The following is a 23,889-nucleotide window of genomic DNA, read 5'->3' on the forward strand; positions in this document are numbered from 1 at the left end:
TCTGGGAAAATGTATCTGTCCTTTCCACCTTCCTCATTCTCTTGCTCCTCCTCCTCCTCCTCTCCTCATTTTCCCCCAGTCTCTTGTGTCGCCTCCCCTCTTCTAGCCCTGTGTAAAGCACCTGTGTCAGCTCTGCCTCTCTCCCCTGCTGTCCTCATCACTCAGTCGGAGAGCACGGCTTACCTCTCTCCCTGTCTCCTTCACTGTGTCCTCCTCAAGCTCCCAGTCAGCCCAGAGGGAAACCTATTACTACCACAGTGCACACAATCATTGCAAATAACAGGCACTGTTTGTATCCCAATTGACATCTCAACTCTACATGCAGCACCTACTGTTCATTTTCCATCCATTTGAGGATATTTTATTTTCACATATTCATAGAAAAACACGTCATATTGTACCTATTTAAAATTAAATAAATAATAATAAATTAAAAAAACAATGTATGTTCTGGCTGATAACAAACACACTGCTACTACTAGCTCAGTCATTCACTTAACCACACACACACACACACACACACACACACACACACACACACACACACACACACACACACACACACACACACACACACACACACACACACACACACACACACACACACACACACCACACACACACACACACACACACACACACACACACACACACACTGAGTCCATCCCAGCTAGCTGCTCTGTTTTGCAGATGAAAGTGTCTAGAGGAAAGCAGGAGATGCACTAAACACAGCTCTATTAATATTAATCTTCATTTTCAGAGTAAATAAACTGCTCCAAGGGTACCTCCTGCATAATTTTAAATAATCTCTTCCCAATCCTTCATGTAGCTAAAAATGGCTCTGAGTAATGAGTAGCCTAGGTGTTATTTGTGTGTGGAGGTCAGGAACGCTGCTCTTGCCCTTCAGAGTGCAAAATGCAGCGGCAGGATGTAACTCTACACCAGCCTCTGTCCTTTTTAGACTGAGAAACACATGGATGGAAACATTGAGGATCCGTGGGACTGAACACAAAGCAACTATGTCCATGTATAATCACAATAGTAAACGTGTAATTGTAAGAATACAGTGTTTACTGTTTAGACAATGGCAAGTGATACAAAAGAAGGTGTTTCACAGAATGATAGTTGGACTTAGCAAGGCAAGGCGAGCCCTATACATGGTACAATTCCTTCTTTGTGAGATTTGTTATCAGCAGCTACACATATTACATGTGGGTTAATAACAGGCTGTGACAACGATGGCTAATCATATTCACTGCTTTAATTCACAGTACTTTCCCCATCATGAGGCATTGAAAATGTGGGAATCCTAAGAGTTCAGCTGAGTTTTGTTTTCTGAAAATGATTCTGTTTAGTTTTGAACCAGACAACAATCACATTATGTTGCAGCCACATCTACCTGTACTATTAATACAACGAGGAGCAGGGGATCTGTGGTGTGGTATTGTGGCTTTACAGTGACATCAGCACTCTAGTTAAAGGTTGAGGTTTGAAAGATACCTGTTGTCTTTAAATGACTGTAAAGAAAGACACCAGTGCCAAGAATATACCTTTAGTATAGTACTACTTACTGTCATGACTGGGTTGCAAAGGGGCGGAAAGTTTCCGGTACATTTCCGGAAAGCTTCCGGAAAGTTTCCATGGGAAGTTAAACTGGGGAAATTTGGAAATATTCGATGCAAAATTAAACAAAAAACATGACATATCAACAGATCTTTTTTTTTTTTTTTTTTTTAAAGTAGAACAGAACAACTTTTTATTATTTTATTGAACAATTATTTGTTTCATTGAAGAACGAAAACAGGAATGTTGAGTTAAATATTACTCATCTGTGCATGTGATGGATGGAGGAATGGAGGGGGTGTGGTCTCAATAGCCATGCAGTAAGCAGTGTGCTATGGCATGGATATTCTGTTTTGTTTATGCTAAAATATATTTTCCCCAACTACATTTAAGTTCCCTATGAAGAGTCAACCTTCAATTTGGAAAATTCCCAGTTTATTCCCATAAATTCCCATTTATTCCCATGAAAAGTTTCCATCTTTGAAAATTCCCGGAATTTTGCAACCCTAGTCATGACAGACATTTTAGGGCCATTTATGCCTAGCATGCAGTCAAATCTGCATAATCATTTTATGGAATAATTACACATATTATTAAACCCACACTGACTGGGATAGGACAATAAAACGTATAATAAGTAGAGCAGATGAAAACCAAAACACAGCGGTGTATAGCTACAGTATGGATTAAACCAGGTTCAATCTAAAATTAAATGAATGTGTCCATGTATTTCTCAGCTTCTTCTAGTAGACTTTTTGAGTTCTCGTTACAAAATTAAGATTAATCTATTCGACAAAATGGTCGGAACAAAGACAAATAAATATTACCAACCATATGAAGAAAGACCTATGTGTACATAGATAATGTCTTTAAAGCTGCAACCACCACGGGGAAAAAGGCTATAACTACTTCCCACAAAATGATCTCATTTCTTGAATCAAATTATTTAGTGATGCTATTTCCTGTTCACTCCACATCTGCTCACCCGGGTGTGACCGGTTTTTGTGAGCAGTGGCAAGGTAGAAAAAAATTGATTTTATTGTTTAATACGAGGTCCTCACTCATTGATTGAACCGGGTACCTCCAAATCTCAAATCAAGTCTACCAGCAATATCAATTGATAGAACTGCTCAGTGAACACCAGCCTTCGGGAGTGTCTACACAGTATTTGTGATGGTTACATGAGTAGAGATGGACGAGGACACAGAGAGAGGAGCACGGAGAATGTAGCATGAATTACTTACTCTTACGCAGGTTCCTAAAATACTCCTCTTTTCCTAGCTCAGAACACACACAAACACACACAAACAAACACACACACACACACACACACACACACACACACACACACACACACACACACACACACACACACACACACACACACACACACACACACAAACACACACACAAACACACACACACACATAATGGCACCCTGCCTGATGTTTATTCATATAGCAAAACATATAAACCAATATATCAGGTTTAAAATTAAATCTAAGCTATGAGCTGATGAAAAGTGACACACACATAAATGTAGAGGCAATTGCAATATTGTTTGACATGGATTTTAATAGTGTGGATCTTCTGCTATAACTCTATTATGTGTTTTAGGATGGGGGGTTCTATAGAGCACGGTACAACAGGATATATTAAGGCTCTGCCGCAGGAGTAGGCGTAGGAGCATGAACACGCACACAAGCACACACACACAAAGTGATTTGACTCTAATCTGGCCCATACTATGATGGCCATGGTATGAAGTATTGCAGTGTGTGTGTGTGTGTGTGTGTGTGTGTTCATCTGTCGCAAGGCCCTGGATGATTTATTTATGAAATGTGATTTTTCTTTCTGGAGCTCTCCTGCCTTGTAACTCAAGCTCACACGCTCATTGCTCAGTCACTCAAACACACACACACACACGCACACACACACCCACACGCACGCACACACAGCGGTCACTCTCAATCATACTTTGCTGTTAGCCTGATGTACAGTATTTGCTCTACCAAGAAATGATTTTGTTTATTTTGGGATATGAGGATTTTAATCCTGTGTGTGTATGTACATGTTCCGGGGCTCGGGTCATTTAGTGTGTGTGTTTGTGCCTACAGTATATTGTGTTTGTGTGACTGTGTGTGTATCCATCCAGTCCCCTTATTTTTTCCACCAGTATAATCCCTCACAAAGTACCATTCCCCCTCCTTATGACTCATACAGTGGCATCTCATTTTCACTGAGTATATGGAGGCTTTTTATGTCACAGTGTGCGTGTGTGTTTTTATCACATTTTAATAATAACAATAATCCTGAACTGTGTCAGGGACGTTCTGAATGTAGTTCAATAATAGCTGCATGGTTTTTAATATCTGTATGGTCAACTGGTGGGGAAAAATGGAAAGAGGAGGAAATATTTATGTGATTGGGTGTGGCACGGATTGCGTGAGTAACTTCTCTGCCACTTCTTTGCTCTTTGTGTGTGTGTGTGTGTGTGTGTGTGTGTGTGTGTGTGTGTGTGTGTGTGTGTGTGTGTGTGTGTGTGTGTGTGTGTGTGTGTGTGTGAGAGAGAAGTGCAGCAAGTCACACTGAGTGACTGAGTGAGCTCATCTGTTCTGGGGGTCTATAAATATTGTAGATGCCATGTGCCTGCAGTGGACCTTCTCAGCAAGCTACTGTATGATGTCATCCTGGCACACCTCTAACTGACACACACACACACACACACACACACACACACACACACACACACACACACACACACACACAGCTGTGCTGCCAAAGCCTTATATCCATGGCAACGTTGGGGTGTGGTAGGTAGGGATGCAGAGCCCACGGCTGTTTAATGAATGCAGCAGCTCAAAAACCAACATCTTCAAATTTCTATATTTCCTCTTTTCCCTCAACATTTATTTCCCATTGTTTCCTCTTCCCATTCTTCCTGTCATACCTTCTTTACATCATATTTCTTCCCTATCTGAAATATCCCTTATTTCTCCTGTTAACCATCTCTCTGTGACATTTTTGGCATCAAATTATACAATACATTATAGTGAATGTACAACAAAGTGCAGCTGCCTGTCACTTTCTGGTGTTTATACTTATGATTAGTTGTGATTCGTGTTGTGCCTTGCTTCGCAGGACTGCTATACATATATAATTATAACTTTGTCCCAGCCCAAGGTGATGGGACAAAGTGAGCAGAGGATGAGACATGCATTACATCCATTACAAGGTCTACCTGCTACTTCCTGTTTAAGATGGACTTTTATTAATCCCTCGTGGGGAAATTGTTTCTCTGCATTTGACCCATCCTAGTGTTAGGAGCAGTGTGCTGCCATTTTGAACGCCGCACGGGGAGCAGTGTGGGGAACGGTGCCTTGCTCAGGGACACCTCGGTAGCACTTGGTCTTGCCGGACTTGAACTGGTGACCTTCCAGTTGCCAAGCCAAGTCCCTATCGACTTCGCCACCACCGCCCCCTACTAATCCCTATAAACAGATATCTTCATATGAATGTAGGCAACGGGACAATCATTTTTGTATCGGAAGTGTTAGTTTTAAGTATGGCTACTTTGCGTAGTAGTCTTATATAATCCATTGCTCCCAAAGGCTAAATCGTCATCAGGAAGTCGATTGGTGCTGGGATTGGTTCTCTACTGGTCCATCTGCTTGTACCATCCTGTCCCAGTCAAAAGGGGATTCCTCCACTTAGTCCTTCCGCCAGACCCACTAACACACTGAGCTGTTCAGCTTTGGCAGATGATCAGAAGCAGCTATCAAGGTTGGAGCTTCACAGCCAAATGAAAACACACAGACACACACATCGAAAGGCCTTAGCCTTAAAGGGGCAAATTGCCTCTTACAAATGTACCAACTAGCAGTATTACGATTTTAAGGTCCTTGCAGAGCAGGCAGGTCAAGTTTATACATCATGTTAATTACATGTTAGAAAATATGTTTACACTGCACACAGCCACTCACACACTCATACACACAGACACACAGCCACACACACGCATACGGAGAGTTGCTGACAGTTGGTGTCCCATGGGACAGAAGGTGTCAGGAAGTCAACATCATCCCCTCCCTCCCTCTCCCCGTTTCCATGGAGACCAAATTTGCAGGGCTTTGAGAGGTGAGGAGAGAGAAAACCTTGAGTCTGCACGTGAACACTAACGGACAAAAACACACACACACACACACACACACACACACACACACACACACACACACACACACACACACACACACACACACATACATAAATCATACTGTAAATGGTGTCCGACAGAAAACAAGCAGAAATGTTAAGTAGGTTAAAGGACAGACAGATGTTCTGCAGGACAATGATGAATGTATATATATACACTGAACAAAAATATAAATGCAACACTTTTGTTTTTGCTCACATTTTTCATGAGATGAACTCAAAGATCTAAAACATTTTCTATATACACAAAATAACCATTTCTCTCAAATATTGTTCACAAATCTGAAAAAATCAGTGATAGTGAGCACTTCTCCTTTGCTGAGATAATCCATCCCACCTCACAGGTGTGGCATATCAAGATGCTGATTAGACAGCATGATTATTGCACAGGTGTGCCTTAGGCTGGCCACAATAAAAGGCCACTCTGAAACGTGCAGTTTTGCTTTATTGGGGGGGTCTGGGGGGGGTCCGAAAACCAGTCAGTATCTGGTGTGACCACCATTTGCCTCACGCAGTGCAACACATCTCCTTCGCATAGAGTTGATCAGGTTGTTGATTGTGGCCTGTGGAATGTTGGTCCACTCCTCTTCAATGGCTGTGCCAAGTTGCTAGATATTGGCAGGAACTGGAACACGCTGTCGTATACGCCGATCCAGAGCATCCCAAACATGCTCAATGGGTGACATGTCCGGTGAGTATGCTGGCCATGCAAGAACTGGGATGTTTTCAGCCTCCAGGAATTGTGTACAGATCCTTGCAACATGGGGCCGTGCATTATCATGCTGCAACATGAGGTGATGGTCGTGGATGAATGGCACAACAATGGGCCTCAGGATCTCGTCACGGTATCTCTGTGCATTCACAATGCCATCAATAAAATGCAACTGTGTTCGTCGTCCATAACATATGCCTGCCCATACCATAACCCCACCACCACCATGGGCCACTCGATTCACAACATTGACATCAGAAAACCGCTCACCCACACGACGCCACACACGTCTGCCATCTGCCCTGAACAGTGAAAACCGGGATTCATCCGTGAAGAGAACACCTCTCCAACGTGCCAGATGCCATCGAATGTGAGCATTTGCCCACTCAAGTCGGTTACGACGACGAACCGGAGTCAGGTCGAGACCCCGATGAGGACGACGAGCATGCAGATGAGCTTCCCTGAGACGGTTTCTGACAGTTTGTGCAGAAATTATTTGGTTATGCAAACCGATTGTTGCAGCAGCTGTCCGAGTGGCTGGATGTGGAGGTCCTGGGCTGGTGTGGTTACACGTGGTCTGCGGTTGTGAGGCCGGTTGGATGTACTGCCAAATTCTCTGAAACGCCTTTGGAGACGGCTTATGGTAGAGAAATGAACATTCAATTCACGGGCAACAGCTCTGGTGGACATTCCTGCTGTCAGCATGCCAATTGCACGCTCCCTCAAAACTTGCGACATCTGTGGCATTGTGCTGTGTGATAAAACTGAACATTTTAGAGTGGCCTTTTATTGTGGCCAGCCTAAGGCACACCTGTGCAATAATCATGCTGTCTAATCAGCATCTTGATATGCCACACCTGTGAGGTGGGATGGATTATCTCGGCAAAGGAGAAGTGCTCACTATCACAGATTTTTTCAGATTTTTGAACAATATTTGAGAGAAATGGTTATTGTGTGTATATAGAAAATGTTTTAGATCTTTGAGTTCATCTCATGAAAAATGGGAGCAAAAACAAAAGTGTTGCATTTATATTTTTGTTCAGTGTATATATATGTTGTGTGTAGATGTATGTGGGTAATTGTGGGACTTGTTGGCAGCGTGCCCTCAGGGTGAGGGGGAACACCGGAGGGACGGACATATATTCCGTTGGGTCAGCAATAAACAAGCGCCAACTGGAACTGTGGTGTATTCCCCCCGGGGTGTTGTGTGTAGTCTTCATGTTTGTGTGTGTAAGTGTGAACGTGTGTGATGACGATACAATGCAGGTATGAAATGTCATTTATAACAGGGAGGGAAGGGTTTTCACAAATGACAGGAATAAAAATAACGTGACAACCGATTGTGATGATCTTGCAGTAATACCAAATGCCCGTTATTTGACATTGGAAGCAAGGACTTCAGCTTTTATAATTCTCAAGAATTTTTCAAATAAATTGCTTATTTTCAAGAATGAAAATAGATAGTGAATTCCCTCTTGTAGAACTGCGGAGGCATTCCTCAGGGTGAGTCAGTTAAAATGCTCTAAATCAGCCAGAGTGGAAGGATTTAAGCAGCTGTTAATGGAGGTTTGCCAGTCAAGAGCAAGTGTAGTTGAGCTGCATTAACTGTTAATCTGTAACTGGCTGTAAAGATGGATGGCTTGTTAAACAATAGGAATATTAAACCCTACTGATGAATAAAAAAAAATACAATGCGTCCATTAAATAAATAGTTGATCACATGATGATACGGATATTGCAGCATAATCAGGGGCTCCATTTAATTGTTAATTCATCACGGTCCATGTATATCCTTCTTTCTGCATTCTCTTATTATCACTTAACCTTGCTCTTCAATATGTTGAGTTGTTTACGAGCAGGGAGGGCTATTACTGTAATTTAGCAACCATGGAAACAGTAGAGAGTTACAGAACAAGCCAACTGAGGATGATATGTTTTGACAAAGAGTGGGAACAGGAAATAAATGTTTTACAGTTTTTCTCGATTGCTAACTAAAATTATACAAAAAGCACAATTATTTTAACTGACACTCAAAGAGCAAAACATCGGCTCAAATCTCCAAAACTCTAAACACGTTTTCAGCTTTTCACACAATTTGCAAATCAACATGGCACTTTTTACAAACTACTGCACACGTTTCTCCACGTAAGATACAGGAATCTGACATAAAGTCACCTGTGAGCAGGTTTAGAACACTGATATTCAAAATGCCTCACACATAGACCAATGATCAAGAAACACGTTCCACCTGACCAAACACCTGATAGCATAATTGTTGGCTCATCAATCAGGATGTTAGCACTATAAAAAGACCACAGGTGAGTACTTTCTTACAGCAACAATGGAAGCCAACATGGAAGCATGAGCCAGAGCAAGAGCAAGAGCAAGAGCAAGAGCAAGAGCAAGAGCAAGAGCAAGAGCAAGAGCAAGAGCAAGAGCAAGAGCAAGAGCAAGAGCAAGAGCAAGAGCAAGAGCAAGAGCAAGAGCAAGAGCAAGAGCAAGAGCAAGAGCAAGAGCAAGAGCAAGAGCAAGAGCAAGAGCAAGAGCAAGAGCAAGAGCAAGAGCAAGAGCAAGAGCAAGAGCAAGAGCAAGAGCAAGAGCAAGAGCAAGAGCAAGAGCAAGAGCAAGAGCAGAGCAAGAGCAAGAGCAAGAGCAAGAGCAAGAGCAAGAGCAAGAGCAAGAGCAAGAGCAGAGCAAGAGCAAGAGCAAGAGCAAGAGCAAGAGCAAGAGCAAGAGCAAGAGCAGAGCAAGAGCAAGAGCAAGAGCAAGAGCAAGACAGAGCAAGAGCAGAGCAAGAGCACAAGAGCAAGAGCTGGGCTGAGAGTGAGAGGAGGAGGAAGAGTACTCTAATGAAATGTTATCAACCATGGTTTGACGATGAGAGAGGCTGGACAGAGGGTTCAGCCTAATCTAAGCCGATTTACTGTCGCCTCTGTAATCCGGACACTTAGACTTTAAAACAGGTTAGTTACCAGTTTTTAGCTCTGCATAATTCATGATATCTCAGTGCTTATATCTGTTGTGTGAAACGTATTTACTTCATTACTGTAATTGAATTGTTGGCATGTTGCAGACTATAACTGTACAAACATCCTGCACAATGGACTGTGGTAAACTTACTTTTATGCAACACAGACACTGACCGACCACTATGTCTTTGTTGTTTATCTGAAGGACTGAGAAACAAAGAGGTGGAAGGCTAAGGATGTTCAATGAGGCACAGGAAGCAGCAGCTACAAACTGGGTTTTGGCAAACAATGCCATCACACTTAGAGAGATCCGAAGCATAGTAGCTATGTGCTGAGATGCATGTTGCACAATGTTATTTTTGAATAAAATATGATTTTTTTTCAACAACTAATTTGTATTTCTTCATTTACTGTATGTCTGTAAACTCAAGCAATCTTTCTCTGCAGAAACCTCTCTGTACAGAGCATAGCCCATAACAGATGAAGTGCTTTAGATGATGCTCAGCAGTTGGGTGGTCAAACAATCTAGTATTATGAATGAAGTGTGTTATATCTGGTGCAAAAGTTTGCATTTGGTAAGTGTTTATATAGTTTTGAGTGCAGTTCTTCATTTAGCAGGAGAAATTAGGTGTTTTGCACTTTGGGTGTGTGGTTTTGTGAATTGTGTTTAGTGTTGTGCGAAACTGAGCAATTAAAAAAAAAAAGTGTGTTAGCAATCGAGAAAAACTGTAAAAGAAAGTTAGTGGAGTCTGTGTGTGTGTGTGTGTGTGTGTGTGTGTGTGTGTGTGTGTGTGTGTGTGTGTGTGTGTGTGTGTGTGTGTGTGTGTGTGTGTGTGTGTGTGTGTGTGTGCCACGTTCCACAGTGAACCCACCGCCCTAGCAATAAGTCCACAGCCAATCTGGACCAATTAAAGCTCAGATCTGTATGTGTGTGTTCCCTCCAGGGTACCCCCCCCCCCATTACTCGGCTCACGCAAGATGGCAGAGAGTGGAAAAAAGAACCAAAAGAAGAGAGGAAGAAGAGGAGAGATTAGAAAAGAAGAGAAGATGATGCTGACAGAAGATGCTGACATGCCAGAGCTGAGAGAACAAGACGTGAAGAGAGGAAGCTGAGGATCAGATAGGAGAAGGCAAAAATGAACAGATCGCAATGACAAAAGGATGTGACTGAAACTGGAGAGGCAAAGGATGGAGAGGAGTAAGGGAGGATGGTGGCGGAAGTGAAGAAGGGGGATAGCAGGAGAGATGGCACTGTCTGATGCGAGCTGCAGAGCTTCATATGACCTTTATGTAACTCAACTACAGGCACTTCCTCTCTGTCTCCGTCTATCTCTCATTCACATTGTCTTGCCTCATTCCCTCTCTCATATTTGCAAGAGGATACTTGCTTAATGGTGTCTAAATTAAAACAGCTTACCACAGGGGCTTTTAGCAGTGTTCACTAAACTTGAGCAAAAGGGAAGTTGCGCCAGTAATGGTTACTATTGTAAACAGTAGTCCCAATTCCATTTTGATTCAATATTTATAATTTCTTCAATATATATCTGGTGTGCTAGCTCACAGCTTCCTCACTAGTAAAGCAGGAGTGATTGGCAAGTGTTTCATTATTTTGCCAAGATTATGTATACATTGTTGTTTGGCATTGTTAGACTAATAATTATCTACTTGGCGAAAGACCACATTGAGTAAATTGCATCAGACCCACATTAACTGCACAACAACAACAATCTTCCCTGTTTCATAAAATATTAGTTGAACCAAAAAAGGAATCATAGAACTGGAAAATGTTTGTGGGATTATAAATTCTAACTGAGTGGAGTTAGGCAGTTTAAACTCTATCAGCTGGAAAGGATGAGCAGCAATGTTAGTAAACAACTCCTTTTTGTAACGTTGAAAATTCAAATACCTGTGTGCATAAAATTATTCGAGGACCACCAGGACTTCCTAGCAGAATTTTGGTTGAGTACTTTACCCATACTCTGCATATACTTTAGTGTTTGCCCTTTCCTTTGCACCTGTAACAAAGCATAAACTGAGAGCCACATTAGGATCTGAGAGGTTTCTAAAAATCTCAAAAGACCTTTCTCGACATGTTCAGAGTCTACTAATGGCAACATGAATAACAACTTAAACTTGTAAGGATTGGCTATGCTTCCTGGCACTGTGTGTCTTACATAAACAGCCAAAAGAGCTGTGCTATACACTCCAATATTAAATTCATCTAGAAAAAGAAGGGCTATAAGCATACCCTATGTTATAGATATTAATAGCAAATAGACAGAGCAACATGAATAACAAGTTTCCAAATAAAATTTAAAAAAACACACAGATCCCGTGTTATTAAATATAAGCATGAACAAAACATTCTTATTATTCTATCTGAATTTGTAGGACCTATACTTGCCAAATGCATACAAACATACAATAAATATTCATAGACCAAACTAACTACATTGCTTATTGAGCAAACATAATTGTTCTAGTAGTAGATGAACACTATACATCACTAACAAAATAAATAAACTCAAAACGTAAAGCTTCTCTGTGAGCAAATTAAACGTTTCTCTACTTGTAAGGATTGGCTATGCTTCCTGGCACTGTGTGTCTTACAGAAACAGCCAAAAGAGCTGTGCTATACACTCCAATATTAAATTCATCTAGAAAAAGAAGGGCTATAAGCATACCCTATGTTATAGATATTAATAGCAAATAGACAGAGCTACCATCATTCTAAAGACAAACATAATGCTGTTGACAACAGGTGTCCAATTATCCAGATCTAGGCCATTTCCAATTGCATATACCGGCGGCCTCTTCCAATTAAATAGTCATGAGCATTTCTCAGTGCACTAATATTCTTTGTTTATATGGCCTACTGTCGATGTATGTATACAATGAGTGCACTGACTGAGGTTTAAACCAAGTTTGAAGAGTTTGAAAACATCTAAGATAAAAATGATGTCACTGACACCTGAGCCTGTTTTTGTATATTTTAGGTCTACTTGGAGTGCTTACTTGGAGGAGTGGGTGAGTGTTAGCATGAGTAAATGAAAGGGCTATTGGAGTGTGGAATTGAGGGCAAGAAGAGACGGTGCAGGGCATAAGGCAACAGAGAGAGAGAGAGAAAAGAAAGCAGCTAAGTGTGAATGATGTTCTTATTGCGCTGGGTCAGGCCACGTCACAGCCCCCGTTATTCTAATGGGTCACCACAATGCTTACTGACCTTCATCATGGACAGACAGAGCTAGCCAGGCAGATGACAGTGAGTGTTTGCTGCTCAGTTATTCATACAATTACACGATGTGGGAGCGGTCCAGGCTATTAGCGTTGTAATTAGATGAACTATATGGATTTTACAACGCAAAATGTCTGCTTGGAACCAATGAAAGTGCAATACTGAGACCTGTTTACTCACATACATGCACATATAAACATATTATCATGTAAACATGACAACATGTTCTCAGGCTACTATATATGGAGCTAGTTCAATGAGCTGATTTAGATTCAATGCACACACGCAATTGCTATAGGACATATAGACACATAAACTTCCACTTGATATGCTAATCACCCTGCCCAACATTTTGAGACTCCTCCAGCTCTTTTTCATCAAACCTAACAACAAGAGACTGAAATCACATATTCCATTCAAACATAAATATAACATGTTTTACAGAATGTCAAGGTTTGTGGTAAAGTCCCATATCCTGGCGCCTGTGATCGCCCCTCATGTAGTCAGAGCAATGCGGCAAGTACAGTGAACTGGCTGGGAGATATGAAGCATTATCTGACGGAACGATAGCTAACTAATAGACCTCTCAGCACACACGCTTAAAGCCATCAGCACTGATAAGACAGACAGCGAGTGAGCGCAAGAGATAGAGAGTAAGTGAGACTGAGGAAAGGAAGAAAGGGCGGGGAGCGGGACTTTGAAGAGAGGGAACAGATCGCTGTGTTGGTAATGTTAATATGGCTTCACTGAGTCAACTCGAGGGTAGTCTTGAAGTGATTTAAAACAACAGGTTCTTGTCCTCAGCAGGCAAACAAGTAAACAGGAAAACTAATCAATCCAAAGATGATAAAGAGAAGCGGCAGAGCAACTTCGTCCCAGAACTCAAAGACACAGGGATAGAGCTTGTGTGTCTGTGAAAAAGTTTGAGTATCTGCACCAACCCACACATCAGTGAATGGAGCTGGGAGTAAATGAATAACAGACTGCGGCTGAGAAGTGTTATAAACGGGTCGTGATTTAATACAGAGACAAGAAGATCTGAGAGCTTGTAGATGTACCAAAAAAATACTTATTAGTTTCTCCAGTATGTACTTAGACTGCCTCAGATAGGCTCTACTCATTAGTGGGAAGTCGGTGTATGTCAACATGAATTAATCAAAGCCTATCATCAGAACAGAACGTATTCTGGTGTCTGGCTAGCCATGATAGCACTCTGAGCTGGCTAACATCTTATTCACAACATACATCTTTCTCTGCGAGACACCTCCAAATCTGATGTCCTGTGTGTGTGTGTGTGTGTGTGTGTGTGTGTGTGTGTGTGTGTGTGTGTGTGTGTGTGTGTGTGTGTGTGTGTGTGTGTGTGTGTGTTTGTGTGTGTCTTATCAGCACAGTTGGATACTTAGAAAACCGTTAAGTGCTGACTGTGTGGGCAATTCATCACTTGGACAATTTTCGTATGCAAGAAATCAATAGCTCTATCGTCTGTTTACCAGGAGTAACTAATTGAGTTTGTGGCAATGATAATATTCTATGTTTTACAGCCTGGTTCCCTTTTTAAAATGTTGTGCAGCGTTATTTATCATTACACAGAACTTTATGCAAATGTCCTTTCTGTATACCTGTATTTGAACACAGGAATGACAATCCAGTTCAACCAGCAGCACATAGACCAAAGTGAAATCAGAAGTTAATATGAATTTTGCCCTAAATCTATTGCTTTGCTATAGGGTTCATAGCACTTTGTTTTATTGACTCATGTTTTCACTTCCAAATGGGTGGTTTGGATATGAAGATGAAAGCTAAACAGAGATAATTATTATGAGACTGTGTAGGTACAGAGCATTTAAGAATTTTTAAGCTAGTTTTAGTTTAACGGACCACAACTTTACTTTTTAGGTTGAAAATCTCAGGCCCCTCTTCAATCTTTGTTTCAGCTCACCCCGACAGTATGTTCAGTAAAACACCCTGACAAGCTCACAGTACACTTCCTTAATAACCAAACAAAAGATGAAGCTAGCAAATAACTGGTAAACATATAGCGTTTAACAGCTAAATAACAACACCCACAGGAGTCAGTGAAGTGCAAAACAGCGCCAAGTAGAGTGGAGAGACTTGTGCTCATGTTGATGAGTGTGTTTCTGTTGTTTCACTGTACCTTTACTAAGACTTTGTGGAATAATGTAATACATAGAATTAGAAAATCTATTTAGAATTGATCTTTGTTGTTGTTTAGATAATTGAATGCCTTTTTAAAAATGTATGTTATAAATCGTATAGCTTTACTAGCAAAATAACATACAGTATTCATGCCAGAACATTTAAAAAATGTGTCTAAGAGTGATGTGACTCAGATCCTAATCTGTCATTTTCTATCTCCTTCTCGAAACATGGGTCCTCATGACTTAAATCCTACCTGGGGACAGTAAAACATGGCACACACTCTCTATACAGTATATAACATATTATATAATATCAACATTATTCTAGAACGGTTAAATGTCAAACACAAATGTATGATCCATAGGCCTACCCTGTAAACCAAATAAACAAAAAATAAATAAAAGTATAATTGTGCTCTATGCACATAAAATGCCTATGCGCATAGAGACATATATGCTTCACTCGAGCCATTAGGTAAATACAGTACTGACATAATTGTCCTACCAGTGTGTTCTTTTATCAAATACTGCAATTCATTTACACAACTCTCACAAATCTCTCTCTTTTAAGAGTGTGTTTGTGGGTGTTATTGACAGTCAGCAGCAGGTGGTATGTGCGATGTTGTGAGACACTGACAAGCTGTATTTCATGGAGCAGATGAAGCATTTAGATTTTCTTTAAATCCCTTTAAGGGTCCAGCAGGGGACTTAGCTTCTGATGCTGCCGCCTGTGCTGCTGCTGCTTAAGTCCCTCCAGTTAGTGTGTGTGTGTGTTTGAATTTGTGTGCGATTTAGTGTTTTTGAGGATCCGGCTGTTTTCATGTTTAATAGTTTTTTCCTTCTGTGTATATGCATATGATGGTCACATTAGAGTGTATGCCCTTGATGTTCATAACCTTGAGCTTTGAGACCCTGTCCTACTAAGACACACATTGGGCCTTCCTCACCCAAAGTCCAATAATCATTTCCTCAGATGCCTTATCTTCCATTCTGGGGGAGTCGCAGCACGGAAAGTGAACTGACAGAGTTCCAATAGTGTAGTTGTTAGACATGGCAGGGCTGCTGTGGGCATATCTGCAGGCTGGAAAACTTCTTCTCACATCCCCTTGCTCCTACTCCTCTTCCTCCTTTCTCTCATTCGGTCCTTTCCAACCCCCCTCCTTCATTACTCTCGCTATCCCCTCTGGTGGTCCTGGAACTCCAATCACTCTGCTCTTATTACCAGGGAGAGGGAACACACACACACACACACACACACACACACACACACACACACACACACACACACACACACACACACACACACACACACACACACACACACACACACACACACACACACACACACACACACACACACACACACACACACACTCTCTGACTGTTCATACTCCCCATCACCAGAGCATGTGTGCGCTGCTGGGTACAGTCAGGTATGCTTGATTCTGCTTTTTTTCCTGACTCCTTCTGTCTGTTTTTGCTAAATCTAACTCTATATGTGTCTCTCTCTTTTACTCTGCCTCTTCCTCCCCTCACTCTCCTCCTCTTTCCCGGGTAGCCAGGGGGACAAATTGGCGCCCGGCTGAGCTAAATGTGCCTGGTGCTGAGAGCCAGATGGTACTGGCAGAGTGATGGAGGGAGCGAAGGATGGATGCTCTAAGAGATGTAGCGCAGAAGCCATGGTGTGGCAGGGCAGTGTGGGGGAGCTAGCTTTGCACACTAATAATCCATTAGTGCTCAGGGGCCCGAAAGCTGTGCACAAGCCATTGCCAGGAGCTTGTGCTTGAATCAAGACAGGAAAACATAGATGAGTGAACTTCAGAGTAGAGGAAAAGTGAGGTAAAGCTGTCTGGATGCAGCAGGAGCCGAAGAGGGGGAAAGGAAGAAACAGAGAGGTGTGATGTCAGTCAGCTGCTGGCAGGAAGATATCTTGTTAATTGGATTTAGATCTCACTTCTTTCTGAGGTCATTTGAGTTTCCCTCTTTCTCTCTTGGACGATTATGGGATCTGTCTGCTCAAAGTTAGGTGCAGAAGATCTTTGAGTGATCTAACAAAACGAGGGGTTATGCATTAGTTAGTCATGACGAGTATAACGTACATTTCCAAAATCTGAGAATGTAGCAAAATAGCAAAAAAAGGTGTAGCACAAGCAGATACACCGTCATACTGGATTTAAACAAACCCCAAGGTTAGCTAACTGAGAGGATGAAAGGGTGAAACCAAACTTTCTGATAAATCATGTCATTTGTGTTTTCCAACTTGTAAAATTGTGTTTACCTAAATATAAAGTGATTGAGAAAATGTATTAAAAAGTTTGGCTTGTTTACATCCGGCCCTGTTCTGTCCAACGGCTTGTGTTTCTTTCTCCGTTTTTTTCTCTTTTGAGCAATGTTGCAAAATTCCATGATCAACATCAACAGAAAATGTAGCAACAAGCAATAAGGTAATCAATGAAAAATCAGACTGATAAGTTGAAGCAATAACCGAGGGCTTTGGTTATATCCTGTCTTTACATTTCCACTTGGCCTAAAACATCCTGTAAAGGAAAGATGGTTGGGGCTAAGCAGCGGTTTGTTGCAGTAATGACTAAGAACATGGACAGGACAACCCCCTTGGTTGAGTCCTTCTCCTTTTCTTTCAGTCTCATACTCTCTCCCATTTGTGTTCTGGGGTTACTTGGTGACATTCAGCTGCTAACTTCATGCTCCACTTTCTGCCAAATCAACCCAAATTCCAGTATGTTTTGCTTACCTAACATGCAGAATAAGATTTGGACTTCAGCAGCGGAGCAATGAGATGAGGTAATTTTAAACTGACTTTGCCCACCCTCCTCAATATTCTCCTATCAAGCAAAAATCTGCCTCAGGCATCCATGCATAAGCAACACGCACCATGGGCATGCTAGCTAGCACACATAAAAACACACAGACTCAGGACGACAAGTAGACACAGCATGTTGACATTTAAGAAAACACGGGAAGTGTATGTGTGAGTGAGTAATTATTTGTTGTGGATGGATAAAGACGTGAGGAAGAGTTTTGTTTGTACCATACTGAAGGACTGTGTTTGTGTCAGGATAAGATCAGGTCACCTCAACAACGCAGGGGGGGCATGGAGCTCTACTTCCTTCCTCTGCAGTGTGGTACATTATCTCTGTGAACAGTGAACACACACTATACCTGTAAGCAAAACACACCTCCAGTACAGTTACTATGATGGCTGAGTACCAAGCCTGCAAGGCTCACTTCTGCTGGCCCTCATTCAAATAGCATGAAATATTCTGCTCTCCATTAGATGAGAAAACTGTTACCATGGGATAGCAATGGGGATATTAAAGTTGGCCCATATATCTCTTCTTTTTTTTTAAACTGTGGGTTGATTAAGGTGTATGAACTGTTTCTGTGTCTGTTGTTAGGCCTACATTAGTACATTTACCCCAGATTACACCTCTTTAGGGTTATATCGTTATATAGTAAATAAACTGTATTCCTCATAGTTCTCCAATGTTCTGCTGTGTTTCCACTGCATGGTAAGATTCTGCTCTGCCCCACTTACTTTCCTTAGTAGTTGCTTTTTTCTATTATATTTTTCACGGCAGACCGTACCCCCTCGGTGTATGTCGGGGGAACAGCTGATTGCTGGAGCGACGCTGCTTGAAACTGCTGTGACATACATTTAAATGGCACACTTCATGAATCCTTTTATTGGGCAAATAAACAGAGAAAACATATGGATTCATAAATGGTTTTTGTGTTGCACGCTGTCATCCAATGAGTAGTGTGCAATATTTTAACTTAATATTGGCTAGGTTTAATTGAATAAGGTTGCAAACTTTGTATTCATGATTACTTCACCACATCGACATATCACACTACAGTACGTCTCATTTCGGTATATGTGTAACTCCAACCTCCATTTAAACCAAATAACAAGTTAACTGCTGCCAGACTGTTATGTTGTCACACAGAGACAGGGTGCTTTGCAGAGCTTAAAACTGTGAGAAATGTGTATAACGTTCCTTCCCACATTAGACTGTGTTGGCTGTGGGCTAAGGTCAGCTGCAGGAAGGGACAAGAACTGTCTGAGGGACCAGATAATGGACTACTGGGTTATTGATGAGTTGGATAAACAGAGTGGGAAAGAATCAGACGGATATAGAAAGAGAGAACAAGAAAGGAAGAATGATTTGGGGCGGAAGGAAGAAAATAGACCAACAAGCAGGTTATGCATGTGTAGAATTGTTTCAGTGTTGACGGACGGGTTAGAATTTAGAACTGGAGTCAGGAGTTGTTTTGGACGTGCTGTGTGTTTGTAGTGTGTTTTTCTGTCTCTCAGTATCTGTATGCTGGCAAAAATAGCCAGTGTTTTCTCTGACTCACACACAGGTGTCCAAACATCACAAGACTTAGTCACACATCCACTAATCAAACACAACATGAAACTCACATCATCACACTATGAAGGCACGCACCTCTTTGATTAGAGGCTATGCTGTTATCTCGCAGGGAGAATTTCTCAGACTTTGGAAAGCTTGCTTCAATGCAACACAAGTTATTATACAGCGGAATTGGTGGAGTTCCCTTTGAAGGGAAAGTTTGGATCTTTTGAAGAGGGGTTGTATTTGTTACTTAGCCATAGTCAGTGCATTATGGTGGCTGACATTCAGGCACGCCCCAGTTTGAAGAACCAGACAGAAGTTATTGCACAGAATCAAAGTAATAATCAGCACTGCTGTTGATGATTTTGGCAACCTACTGTAAGAGAAAGTCCACCCTTCAAAATCGAAATCATTTTAATTGCATGCTGTATTTTCACTACAGACCTTGCCTTCAGACTGCCCGTTTGGAGGTGAAAAAAAGCTGTTATTTGACCTCTCAGAACATTGTTGTTGCTGATTTACCCCTGCCTCGGTTAGTTAGTATGTTTGTGTTATTGTGTGACTTGTTTTGTTGTGTTTGTATGTGTTTGTGTGCAAGTTAAACCCAACACACCTGGTGCTATGCTAGCTAGTTTTACATTAGCTTCCAGTTGTTATGCTTAGCTAAGCTAACAACCTTGGGGCTCTTTACTAAAAATAAGTTAATTTCCCAGTCTGTCTCTTGAGAGTCAACCAACAGGAATTAATTATACTCTATCATTGGAGCTTCCATTTGAATATGGTACCTTTATGAGTCATAATAATACAAAATGAATAATAGAAAATAGTAATAATACACAAATATATTGCACAAAAATACAGAAATGGAAGAGGAACGGTGACCTGCTTTGTTTGACACACAGTGTTCTGTCTGCATTAAACACACGCATGCACGCCATGCATACAGAGGCAGACATACACACAGTCTAACCGCACACATTCTACTTGACCGTGTTGGAAAAAAAATTCTCACACAGAAAAGTAACAGGCATTATGTGTGTGTGTGTGTGTGTGTGTGTGTGTGTGTGTGTGTGTGTGTGTGTGTGTGTGTGTGTGTGTGTGTGTGTGTGTGTGTGTGTGTGTGTGAATGTGTGTGCGTATACTGTATAAGCATGCGTGTGTGTGTGCCTGAGTCTTTGTGTGCATTAAAGACCTAATTTGTCTATGGGCAAACCCATCTCTGAGGGCTGTATTAGAAGCATTTTGCACTGTAATGGGCTGACATGTTAATCTGAAACTCTATTCTCTGTTACTAATTAACATATCAATCCTAGTCTCTGTATTTGTGTCTGTGTGTGTATGTGTGGTAAAATGGCAACAGCGTCCCATTTTTTACGATGCCACTGAGGCAAACATACATTTAGAGCAGTGATGCAGGGTGATTTTGGATATGCATTTTTAACAATGACGACATTGGAGAGAATTTAATTTTGAATCCCTCACACAGTTTGTTTGTGTGCGTGCATGCTTGTGTGTGCGTGTGTGTGTGTGGTCTAGCATTACTATACTTGTGGGGACCTAAATCTGTTTACATAGTCACGTGTGGGGACTGGCTTCCCTTATGGGGACAAATTGGAGGTCCCCATGAGGGGAATCATTAATTTTAGGGTGAAGACTTGGTTAGGTTTAGGATTAGGGTTAGGATAAGGTTAAGGGTAAGGGTTAGGCATGTGTTGGTTATGGTTAAGGTTAGGATAAGTCTCCAGGAAATGCATGTAAGTCAATGTAATGTCCCCTGAAGTGATGTATACATGGTGTGTGTGTGTGTGTGTGTGTGTGTGTGTGTGTGTGTGTGTGTGTGTGTGTGTGTGTGTGTGTGTGTGTGTGTGTGTGTGTGTGTGTGTGTGTGTGTGTGTGTGTGTGTGTGGAGGAGAGACATAGATCTGACAGTTCTGGGTCAGACCAGTCCCATGGAGTCAGGGATCCTGAAGACATAACCCAAACTAAACTAAAATACACAAACACACACACACACACACACACACACACACACACACACACACACACACACACACACACACACACACACACACACACACACACACACACACACACACACACACATGTGTATGCTATTTACGTATGTGAAGATGACAAATGTTATAGGCAAGCGCCAATAGAACAGTGGTTGGATTTGGGCAAAAAAGGCTGCCTTGCCATGCCAACAGTCATACATCAGCCTACACCTTGGGAGCAGAGAGAACTGAACACACACACAGAAAAATACATCTCACATAGCCAGAAACACACAGACACTGCTGACTGGAGGGCTACACAGGAAAGGCGGCAGGAGCAAACAGAAAGCTGTGATATTGTATTGTAGTCCAGGGCATGAAAACACTAACCCTGGTCACGTGGAGCACAGCCGCAAGTCAGCCTAATTACCACTGACACATATAGCATGGTGGGGTCAGCAGAAGCATCGCCAAATGCGGAGGAAAACTAAAGACAGTATAGCCTTTGCATCTATCTTAGCACATAGAAGAATACTCCTAGAATGGAAATCTTCGATACCACCTAAAGCATCTCTTTGGCTTAAAGATTTAATGATGTACCTGAACTTGGAGAAGATTAAATATAACCTGAGGGGCTCCTCAAAACTATTTGAATCTGTCTGGGGCTCTATGATAGCCTACATAGCTGAACTTAAGACACTAAATTAAGAAGAAAGGGGGGGAACTACGAATGTATGTGTATGTTTTTTTTTTTTTCATGTCTCTTTTTATCTTTTTTTTTTTTTTTCTGTCTTTGTATAAATGTATGTACGTGTATGTATGTGCATGTGTACATGTGTGTAGGTATGTACACACATGTATGTGTATGTGTGGGTGTACATATGTGAGTATATGGGTACATGTATTATTGTTACTATTCTTTATTTCCTTATCCATTAATTTTCTTTTAATATTATCTTCTACATTACTTTACTTTTATCTATACATGTATCTATTTATTTAGTTATTTAATTTACTAGCTATGACCGGGAGGGGGGAAAGGGAAACAAATACATATTGACTGTATAAATGCAAACCCATTGTGCCCGACTCAATACAAAAAATTAAAAAGAAGCATCGCCAAATGCTACAACATTGCTCTTTCCTCACACCCAAACTTGAGATAATAGATACAGTATGTTAATTTTTCCACAATGTATCCTCATCATGACAAGATGCATTCTGCACTTTCCAAAAATGCATCAGACTATCCTTATTCGTCATCATTTCAGCAGACAAAACTGAAATCAATTGAGAGTAAGATTCTCTAATTTCTTAGTATGTCACCCACTGTCCATTGCATCATCTCTCTGCTCTGTGGCTACTGTGGATATGACCACTGCTGTTTTTTGTGGATGAGTGTAAGTAGTCATTCTGAGAGAGAGAAAGAGAGACAGCTTATGCATGTGCGCGCCAGTCATAATGTCTGCATAATGTCCCTGATGTCTCTGACTGTATAACTAATACTTGTATTATTGGTAGAATAAAACATTACGTTGAACCAAGCAGGATTATAGAACAAGCATGACAGACTCTTCCCACTTTCTCTCTCTCTCTCTCTCTCTCTCTCTCTGACACACACAAACATGTAGGCATGTGTGCAAGCAAGCAGCCCAGGGCCATGTACACTAGCAAGCGGCCATGTTTCTTTCACAAGAGGCTGCAGTGAGGCTGTCATCATCAGCATGGTTCTCTCCCTCGCTCTCTCACACACACTCAGACACACCGTTCGGTGACATCATGCAATGCATTTAGACTAGGGTCAGAGGGTAACACAGCTTTATGTGCTGAGGCTTCATTGTCGTCACGCTCGGTGACTGCGGCAGCCCTTACTCTCAAACACACACAAACATAGGCTACACATGACCAAGATATCTTCAGCTTCTTTCACTCACATTACCACTGACAGGCAGGTCACCGCATACAGAGGTGAGGCTGTTGCAATCCAGATAATGATAGCGGGGCCCTGCCCTCCTCTCTGACCAGCAGAGCTCTCAACAACTGACCCAGACCTCTACAGTCAGCGGCATCATTATTCCAGTTAGTAAAAAACTCCATCAACCTCCTATTCAGCTTTCTAGCTACTGCATTACCTCTCTACTGGACATTTAGATCCTCCTTTCGGTTCACTGCCACTCATGAGCTTTTGAAGTCGTATGTAAGTAGCCAGTAAAACCCTTTTCATCTTTACACTTATTCTTGTGGTGATATCCCATGCAGGAGTTTTAGCGAGATTCCCCAGAAGAAGAGTAAATCCAAGCTTACTAAATAAAAAGCTGCTTTGACGTCTGCCTTTTAAATTAAATTGTCATTTTCAACCTTTTCATGTCTAGCTCTCACAGAGGTGCATTTGATGTGTTACCATGTATCAACCCAACAGCACTATTATCAAGCAGTAGTGTAATTTAATTTGCTCCAAATCAGTCAGCATCAATATCGCCATGGCCGCCACATTAACCTGCTAGACAGCCCTGAGGCAAGGTGCTCACATAGTATTAACCGCCCACTTTATGTGCAATCTAAGTTTATTTTATGGTGAAGCTGCCTTTAGCTTCTTTGCACCTCAAATGTGGAACAAATTGCTAAGACTTAAAACAATGCAGACTAGTATAACATAGTTCATATCA

At 41.5% G+C, this 23,889-nt stretch overlaps 1 protein-coding gene across 7 annotated transcripts in view; it reads right to left on the reverse strand.

Annotated features, from left to right (window-relative positions):
* Positions 1–23,889, reverse strand: part of ppfia4 (PTPRF interacting protein alpha 4) — a 60,472-nt gene that overhangs the window by 35,110 nt on the left and 1,473 nt on the right. The gene's annotated exons all lie outside the window — the stretch shown is intronic.

Source organism: Gymnodraco acuticeps, unplaced genomic scaffold, assembly GCF_902827175.1.
Source record: "Gymnodraco acuticeps unplaced genomic scaffold, fGymAcu1.1, whole genome shotgun sequence".
NCBI lineage: Eukaryota > Metazoa > Chordata > Actinopteri > Perciformes > Bathydraconidae > Gymnodraco > Gymnodraco acuticeps.